This window comes from Rhinopithecus bieti, unplaced genomic scaffold (genome assembly GCF_001698545.2).
Source record: "Rhinopithecus bieti isolate Rb0 unplaced genomic scaffold, ASM169854v2 scaffold_30337, whole genome shotgun sequence".
Taxonomy (NCBI): domain Eukaryota; kingdom Metazoa; phylum Chordata; class Mammalia; order Primates; family Cercopithecidae; genus Rhinopithecus; species Rhinopithecus bieti.
The window spans coordinates 720,853-731,051 of record NW_016813238.1 but is presented as its reverse complement, the minus strand read 5'-3'; positions in this window follow the sequence as shown (position 1 = coordinate 731,051).

Below are 10,199 nucleotides of genomic sequence, written 5' to 3'. Positions count from 1 at the left end.
AGAGGCGCTTCTTAGACCCTGACCTTGCCTGGCCCACCCAAAGGGTCAATGGACCTCTTTGTATGCAAGCCAGAGCAGTCTACTGTTGGTGTATATTTGAATTTTTTACTTTCTTTTTAATATTTAAATTAAATTTTAATGCTGCCTCTGCCTCTGAGAGAGACAGGGAGAGATAGGGGAGGCCTGGAGTGGGGGCCCTGCGGGACAGGGATAGGGGACCCTTCCTCACTTTGCACAATCTGGGAACCCTCCGCAAGGCGAACATAAAGCTGCAGTGGAAGAGCACTGGCCTAGTGGGCTTCGTCCTGGGGACAAAGGCTGGGAGACTGCAGCTGAAAGGTGTGGGCTCCAGGAGGGCCACAGAGGGCCCAGCAGCAGGGTCAGGGAGCAGAGGTCCACCCTCCGTCCATCTTCCTTCTCTGGCCCCCAGAGCACTCTGTGCCCCTCCCACGCCCACAACTACAGGTGGAGCCGGCTTGTGGTGGGGGAGGGGGTCTTTAGAAGGAGTGGGGGTCCTCCTAGGGTAAAGAGGGCCAGGAGGCTTCCTGGGGACCTGAGGCCCCTCTGGGCCTCCCAGGACTGGGCCTGTGGCTCTGATGTGCTTTGCCCTGGGAGTGACGTGCTCAGTGGTGGAGTTTGTGTAGCTGTCACTCATTCACCTGCCTGTGCCCAACCACTCCCATCGGCGCCCACCCAATACACATGTGGATCCTCAACTGCCATCAGGGGAAGTTCCTGCCTGTGTCACACTCATCCGTCCCACCCACCACACTGCAGGTTACAGGACTGCCCCACAAGCGCCACCATGCCTGCCTGAGGTTACCTGGCACACAGGTATCCCCTAATGCAGGGCCAGGCAAAGGCTGGTACTTCACTTTGGGGACACTGGAGGGGGGAGGTGGGCTGGAGTCAGGGAAGTCACCAGGCTGAGAGACATCATCTACCTCCAGGAGAGGTTGATATTAGACAATCTCTGTGCGCCATTTGAGCCACCTTTCCAGCCTCACCTGGGACTCTGGCTGGCACTGGGACCAGCAAGTTCCATGAAGGTTTAGACCATTTCTAGGCTTAAAAAGGCCTCCTTGGTCATCCTGTGGTCTGGCTCCTTGTGGGACCAAGGGCTCTGGAGGCAGATTGCGCCAGCCAGAGTGTGGGGTGAGGGGGCCTGGGCACCAGGAGGGGACTCGAGGCCTTCCCTGCACCCCCATGCCACCATTTCAGAGGGAGGACAGCAATTATTTGGGTTTGGTCTGTGAGCGGTGGCAGAGGGCAGGGCTTGGCAGGTCAGAGCCAGACAGGCATCCCGTGCTCGCAGCCTTGGGCCCCGAAGGGACCGATGGGGGCTGGTGTGGGGATCCCCTGGGCCAAACACGTGGGTAGGGGGTGCTTGGGGTCAGTCGGGTGGGTCTGGGCATTCGCAAGAGCCAAGTTAGGATAGAGGTTCTGAAGGATGGGGGAGGAGGGCAGAGAATGGAGGTATGAGGAGGACGGTCCTGCTGCTTTCTGGCCTCTAAAGTGGGGTTTGGATAGGTGGTAGGTGAGTGGACAGAGGAAGCAGTGGGAGCTGCAAGGGCTGCAGCAGGGAAGTGGACGGCCGCGAGATGGCAGACTTGCCGAGGCTGACTCGGGGCTGGGTTCTTAGAGGCCAGGGCCCTAAGCTCCCAGACAAGGAGATTTCAGAACAGTGACACAGCACACACATAGCACAATCGACAAACACAACTGGCATACCCCCAAGAGCAGCGTGCGGTGCACTGAGAGCTACAGCAGGAGGTGTGGCCCAGGGTCCAGGAATCATGGAGCAAACTGACCTGAGCGCATCCCTCAGCAAGGACACAGGCCCCCGGACTTGAGCCACCACTTCCTTGTGACAGCTGGATACCCTAGCTGTCCCTGAGGCTGAGGCAGGGCTGGGGCTGCTGTCCAAGGTGAGGTCTGACTCTAATTCCCCTGAATCTCTAACCTCTAACCCCGAGCTGTTTTGGGAACTTGAGCTTCTTCTAGGGGACCCAGTGGTGCTGATAGGATTTCTGGGCACCTCAGCCAGGCCCCCTGCCCGCCTGGCCACATTGGCTCGCACTCAAATCTGACCTTGGGGCTTGCGTGGCCTCTGCTTACTAAGCCCTGTGGTTCTTTGCCAGGCACCGTTGGCCCTGCGGCCAGGCTGGCACCTGGAGAATGGCCTGTCCCCAAAGCCTGTGCTCCTCCTAGCTCACCTGCTTTGCTTTTCTCCCGTACTGGGAGGTGGGAGCCAGGTTGACACTGGGGGAGGAGCTCCCTCAACTGTGGCTTCACTTTAGAGTTCTGGGCAGGGCTTTGGGAGATGAGATTTCCTGGATACGGGCTGTAGCTCGAGAGCCTGCTGAGTGGCCAGTGGTCCAATAGCAGAGAGACCCATGGTGGAGGGGTGGGGAGGGTGGGGAGGACAGCCTGCTGTGGAGGAGCTGGGGCAGGCAGGTTACAAGGGTGCAGCTCACACTCCCTTCTTCTTCCCATCCTCTCCCCCCCGTCCTGTCCTGTCTCTTCCTCCTTGCCCTATTCTTTCCTTCTTCTCTGGATACCCTTCATCCAGAATCTAAAGGATAACTTTTGATATTTCACCATTAAATAGGAAGTTTAATTTAGGAGTTTTTGGTAGATGCTCTTTGTTAGATTAAGGATATATTATTCTGTTTCTATTTTCTTTTTCTTCTTCTTTTTTTTTTTTTTTTTTAAGACAGAGTCGCTGTCTCCTAGGCTGGAGTGCAGTGGCACGATCTCAGCTCACTGCAACCTTTGTCTCCTAGGTTCAAGTGATTCTCCTGTCTCAGTCAGTGGAGTAGCTGGGACTACCGTCGCGCACCACCACGCCCAGCTAATTTTTGTATTTTCGGTAGAGACGGGATTTCGCCATGTTGGCCAGGCTGATCTCCAACTCCTAACCTCCAGTGATCCACCCGCCTTGGCCTCCAAAAGTGCTGTGATTACAGGCGTGAGCCACCACACCCAGCCTGAGAACATTTTTTAAACAAGATGATGAATATTATAAGACATCTTATTTACATTTAATGAAATGTGCCTATGTTTTTTTCTTAGTTCTGTTAATGTTTTAAAGTATATCAAATGATTTTTTAATATGAAACCTGGCTTGCATTTCTGGTATAGATCTGCCTTAATCAGCATGTAGTATTAGTTTATATATAATCTCATTTTGCCAGTATCTTGTGTGGAAAATTTTGTCTGTGTCCCTGAGTGGTTGAATTTTGCTGTCAAGATTATAGCAGCCTCATTAAATTAACTGAGGAATATAGTGGTGATTTCCATTTATTCTACAAGATCTAAGCTACCCTTTCCCCAACCTGCTCCGTACACCAGAACATGGCCTTTTCTGGATTGCAACATTGGGCTATGTTGCCCTTTGTTTTTTGGGGTGTTGACACATTAGAGATATGGCAGGATATGGGAAGGACGAAGAGAGTGAGATGAAGTGATTTGCTCCCAGCTGATTTCCCTTAGGGCTGCAGATTGGCAGTGGCTGCGTCCCTCTACTGATGGCCAAAGGTCCCATGAGTTTGACTTCTCCTGCAGTTGCAGGTCTCACTGCATCATAGGAACAGCTCCTTTTCTTTGTCTCCCTTTGGGTATTTTGCTTTTTCTATCCTTGGTTTTTTGTTTGTTTGTTTGTTTTGTTCTGTTTTGTTTGAGACAGAGTCTTGCTCTGTCACCCAGGCTGGAGTGCAGTGGCGTGATCTCAATTCACTGCAACCTCTGCCTCCCGGGTTCAAGCAATTCTCCTGTCTCAGTCTCCCGAGTAGCTGGGACTACAGGCGCCCACCATCATGCCTGGCTAATTCTTGTATTTTTAGTAGAGACAGCGTTTCACCATATCTGACTAATACGGCCTCGAACTCCTGACCTCAGGTGATCTGCCCGCCTCGGCCTCCCAAAGTGCTGGGATTATAGGCGTGAGCCACCGCTCCTGGCCAGGTGTTTTCTTACTGACTTCCCTTAACTTTGCTCATACCAGAGCCAAGAGTCATTCATTAAACTATCCTCAGGTGTCCAGTGTGAGTTTGCCATTTCTTTCCTGCAGGAACACTGACCGATACAGACAAGATACCCTCATTATTTATTCTTTGGAAGAATTTGTATAAGATTGGTTTCCTCCTTAAGTATTTGCTAGAATGTCCCAGAAAAAGTCATTTGCCTGGGATTTTCTTTGCAAAAGCTTTTGAAATTTTAATTTGGTTTCATAGACAATTAGAGGACTGCATGGCCACCAGCAACAGTTGCAGATTCTTATGGGCAATAAAACAGACACAATAGGCGTTCACTTGACTCTAAATTAATGTAGATTTATGAAAGGACAAAGAAAAAGCATATTCAGCATTTTCAGTGTTATTGGTGGGGTGAGAGATGTCCAGCAGCAGTCTAACATTTCACACCACCATTCAGTAGCATCGCTATTTGGGAATTGAAGTTAATGTGCATGAGGTTCACCTTGAAATGTTCGTGTATCATTGTCTGATCCAGAACATCTTACAACATTGGAGGACACCTCCATGTCCATGTTAGTTCAGAAAAGCCTTGCTTTCCTAACAGTCTTTTACATGATCCTAATCATGTCGTCATTCAGTGTCCATACACCACTCACTGCCCTCCCAGTTCAGGTGCAGTTCCCCAAGCAAAGCTTTCACAATAAACAATGCCTGAAATGCAGCATTTCTCATTGATCTAAGTCCATTCTGACTGAAGAAACAGTGCTGGAGGAAAATAAAAGCAACACCGTCTTCCTAGGATTGAATATAGGAGACAGCCTAGGCCTCCTGTTCACGGTTCACCCTTAAGGATTATTCAGGGTTTCTCTATCTTCTCATGTCAGTATTTGAATGTTTTTTGGAATTTAAAAATCTCGTCTAATTTTAAAAATAAACACAGGCCGGTCGTGGTGGCTCCAGCCTGTAATCCCAGCACTTTGGGAGGCCGAGACAGGCAGATCACGAGGTCAGGAGATCGAGACCATCCTGGCTAACACGGTGAAACCCCGTCTCTACTAAAAAATACAAAAAACTAGCTGGGCGAGGTGTCGGGCATCTGTAGTCCCAGCTACTCAGGAGGCTGAGGCAAGAGAATGGTGTAAACCTAGGAGGCAGAGCTTGCAGTTAGCTGAGATCCGGCCACTGCACTGCAGCCTGGGCGACAGAGCGAGACTCTGTCTCAAAAAAAAAAAAAAAAAGAAAAAAAACAAACAAACACAAAGTTTCCATAGTATCCTACTTAAAATGTTTTATTACTTTATTTTTAACAAATAAACTCTCACTATATTGCCCAGGCTGGAGTGCAGGAGCTATTCACAGGTGTGATGATAACTCACTGCAGCCTCAAGCTCCTGGGCTCAAGCAACACTCCCACCTCAGCCTCCTGAATATACTTTTATTTTAATGGCTGAAAGATCTTTAAGGAGGTCTCCTTTTAAATTAATTTATTCATTATTTGTGTCTTTTCAATTTTTCTTTTTAATGTCTCCCTCCCCATAGGTTTTTCAGTTGCTAGTAGACTAATGTTCCACAACATTTACTTTGTGCGGCTAAATTGCCACACAGTCTTCTACATGATCCTAATCATGTCGTCATTCAGTGTCCATACACCACTCACTGCCCTCCCAGTTCAGGCGCAGTCCCCCAAGTACCCTCACTCCATTGAATGTCCCTAGATTTGGACAATGGGATGTTAGCAGACAATAGGCAGTTAATTGCTTCAATAGGACCACGCAGCTGGTCTTTCCTTCCCACATTCCTGTGGTCACTATGAAACGACTTTTCCCCTAGAAGTGCTGGTTCTTAGGGGTGAACCCCTGAATGAATAGATGTGGCTCGGATTTGAGCCCAGTCTACAGGAGGGGCCAACTCCTACCAGGTCCGCAGCTTGAGTGTTCACCATCTAGCCAAGCCCAGCTTATATCAGCTGAAACACCAGCCAACCCACAGCACATGAGGGATCAATGATTGTCATCATCATCAATGAGTGTCATTTTAATCTATTGAATTTTCAGGTTGTTTGTGACACAGTAAAAGTGGGCCAATTGGATAATTAATTTGTATAAATATGAAGAGTTTGCAATCACTTTTTGTTATTGATTTCTATGAAAATTGCATTGAGATCAAATTACATCCTCTGGAAATTTTTAAATCCTTTGAAATTTGTTGAGACCTACTTTATGTTCTAATAAGTAGTCATTTTATTAATCATCCACATGCAGTTAAAATGCATATTCCTCCATATTACATGCCTTATTCTATTAAGTTTTCCTAATTGTATTTTAAATCTTTTAATTTTAACAGCTTTAATGAAGTATAAATGACATATAAGAAGCATTTATATCAAAATGTACAATTCGTAACTTCTGACAGTTGTGAAAACCAGAAAAATCATCACCACGATCAAAATATGAACAGATTTATCCCTTGTGAAAGTTTCCTTATGCTTCTTTAAGTGCCTCTCTCCTGCCTATCCTTGTCCCCTTCCTTCTCTCTGGGCAACCACTGATCTGGTCTCTGTCAGTATAGATTAGTTTGCATTTTCTAGCACTTTAGGTACATGGAATCATAGAGCATGCACTGCTTTTGGTCTGATTTCCTTCACAGAACTTAAAATCTTTCAAGTTCATTGGTCTTATGAGTATCAATACTTCATACCATTTTCTTAGTTTCAAATGCTAAAAAATTTACATAAAGCAAATTCACTCTTTTTGATGTGCATTTCCATGAGTTTTGAGAACTCTGTCTTATGTGGGTTTTGTATGGGTATCTGGAGTCGTAGGCACTTCCACCACAGTAGAGATGTTCTTTCCTGACTTCAGATGCTCCTTGTGCTGTGCTTTTGTAGGCAGATGGTCTCTTTGCCCTTAATCCTGAGTGGCCACCAGCTTGTTCTTCATTCCGATGGCTTTGCCTTTTCCAGAACTGCTTATCAATGAAATCATGTACTATGTAGCTTTTTGAGTCTGGCTTCTTTCAATAATTTTCTCATTGACAAATTCTACCTATAATCTTAAAATGCTAAAGGTGTCAAGTGTCTTTATTAATATTCTTTTTTTCAGATGTTTTAATTACTGGAAATAAGACTACCAAATTTATTTTTAAAAAATCACGTTCTTATGTGGCAATATATTTAATGTATTTTATATAGTAACTAGATAATAAGATTTCTTTTTTCCCTCCAGCTTTATTGGTATAATTGACAAATAGGAATTGTGTATATTTAAAATATATGGCTTGATAATTTGATATATATTTACAGTGTGAAGTGACCACCATACTCAAGGTAATTAACATATTCATCATAGATTTGATTATGTTTAGAATTTTAAAATAAAAAGGTATTGAAGTCAGGTAGACTCAAAAGCTACATATTGCGTGATTTTACTTATTAGCAATTCTGGAAAAGGCAAAGCTATAGAGATAAGAGCACACCAGTGGCCACTAACGATTAAGGGTGAGGAGATTATTTGAGTACAAAGGAACAGCAGAAGAAATTTTTTGAGGGGTAGAAAACAGGTTTTTTGGGTTTTTTTTTTTTTTTTTTTTTACTGATGAGGACCCTTAAAATTTTCAGCAAATTTCAAGTAAGATGGCTCCTCCCTTTTTCACAGTTTTGCTTTCTGCAGTTTCAGTTACTCATAGTCAACCAGGGTTCAAAAATTGTTGAGGCAGTACAATAAGATATATTCAGAGAGAGACACTGATCAGATTCATATAAATTTTACTACAGTATGTTGGTATAATTGTTCTATTTTATAATTAGTTCCTGTTAATTTCTTAGTTGAATTTATAAACTAAACTCTATGATAGTCATGGAGGCATAGGAAAAAAGCATAGTATATTGTATACAAGGTTCAGTACTATGCATGGGTTCAGGCATTCACAGAGAGTTATAGAATGTATCCCCTGAGGATAAAGGGGATTCCTCTATACAATAGAGTATTATTACTCATGGTCACCATGCTGTCCGTTCGATCTCCAGAGATGCATCTTGCATAGCTGAAACTTTGTACCCTTTCAGGGCTTCTCACTCATCCTGCCCACCACCACTTTGTGGCCCCAGACAACCACAATTCTACACTCTGATTCTACGAGTTTTATCATTTTAGATTCCACATAGAAGTGAGACCATGCAGGATTTGTCTTTCTGTGTCTAGCTTATTTCACTAATGTCCTCCAGGTTCATCCATGTTGTTGAAAGTAGCAGGATTTCCCTCTTTTTTAAAAGGCCAAACAGTATTCCATTGTATATTTTGTAAAACATATGTGATTGATTGATAGATAGCTTTTGTGTGTGTGTGTGTGTGTGTGTGTGTGTATATATATATATATATATCACATTTTCTTTATCCATTCATCCATTGACAGACATTTAGGTTTTTGCCATATTTTGGTGACTATGAATAATGCCACAATGAACCTGGGGGTACCGATCTACTGATATTATTATTATTATTATTAGTATTATTATTGGATATATATGTAGAAGTGGGATTTCAGGGTCATATAGTAGTTCTATTTTTTATTTTTATTTTTTGAGACAGAGTCTTGCTCTGTCACCCAGGCTAGAGCGCAATGGTGTGATCTTGGCTCACTGCAACATTTGCCTCCTGGGTTCAAGTGGTTCTCCTGTCCCAGCCTCCCGAGTAGCTGGGATTACAGGCACACACCACCATGCTCGGCTAATTTTTGTATTTTTAGTAAAGACAGGGCTTCACCATGTTGGCCAGGTTGGTCTCAAACTCCTGACCTCGGGTGATCTGCCTGCCTCGGCCTCCCAAAGTGCTGGGATTACAGGTGTAAGCCAATGCACCCCACCTATTTTTAATTTTTTGAGAAAGATTCATTCTGTCTTTTATAAAGGCTGTACCATTTTATATTTCTACCAATAGTGCACAAGGGTTTCAATTTCTTTACATCTTTGCAAACATTTATAATTTTTCATCTTTTGGGTAGAAGCTATGCTAATGTGTGTGAGATGGTATCTTGTGGTTTTGATTGTCATTTCCCAGATGATTCATGATGGTGAACATCTTTTCATGCAGCTATTGGCCATTTCTAAGTCTTTTTAGGAAAAATGCCCATGCAGGTCCTTTGCCCATTTTTAATTGGATTATTTTTTGCATTGAGTTGTATGAGGTAATTATATAGTTTGGATATCAACCCCTTATCAAATATATGATTTACAAATGTTTTCTCTCATTTTTTAGGTTGATACCTCCAGCTTCATCTTCTAACTCAGGATTGTTTTCACTTTTTGGGCTTCTTTGCAATTCCATAAACATTTTAGGATTTTTTTTTTCCTGTTTCTATAAAAAATGCCATTGGGATTCATAGAATCTGATAGATGTCATCTTTAATTTTCTTTATCAATGTTTTACAGTCTTCAGTGTGCAAGTATTTCACCTCTTTGGCTAAGTTTATTTTGAAGCATTTTATTCTTTTTGTTGTTACTGTAAATGTAATTGTTTTCTTATTTTCCTTTTTGGATAGTTCATTATCAGTGTAAAGAAATGTCTCAGATTTTTGTGTGTATATTTTGTATCCTGCAACATTACTAGACTTATCAGTACTTTAACCATACATTGTTAATTACACTTATCCTACAGTGCTATAGAACCCTAGAACTTATTCCTCCTATCTAGTTGCATTTTGTATCAGCAATCAACCTTTGGCTATAAACCCCTCTCCCCCAACTTTTCCTTGCCTCTAGTAACTATTACTGTACACTCTCCTATGAGTTCAACTTTTTTTAGCTTCCATGTATGAGTGAGAACATACAGCATTTATCTTTCTGTGCCTGGCTTATTTCACTTAACACAGTACCTCCAAATTCATCCATGTTGATGCAAATAACAGAACTTTGTACTTTTTTAATGGCTAAAGAGTATTTCATTGCATATATATACTGTATTTTCTTCATCCGTTCACTTGTTGATGGAAACTGAGATTGATTCCAATAAATATGAGAGTGCAGATATGTCTTTGATATACTAATTTTCTTTATTTTTTCTTGGATGTATACTCAGTAATGATATTGCTTGATCATATGGTAATTCTGTTTTTAGTTTTTTGAGAAACCTCCATATCATTCTCCATAATGGCTATCCTAATTTGCATTATGCAAGGGTTCCCTTTTCCTTGCTTCCTCACTAGCATTTGTTATCTTTCGCAATTTTG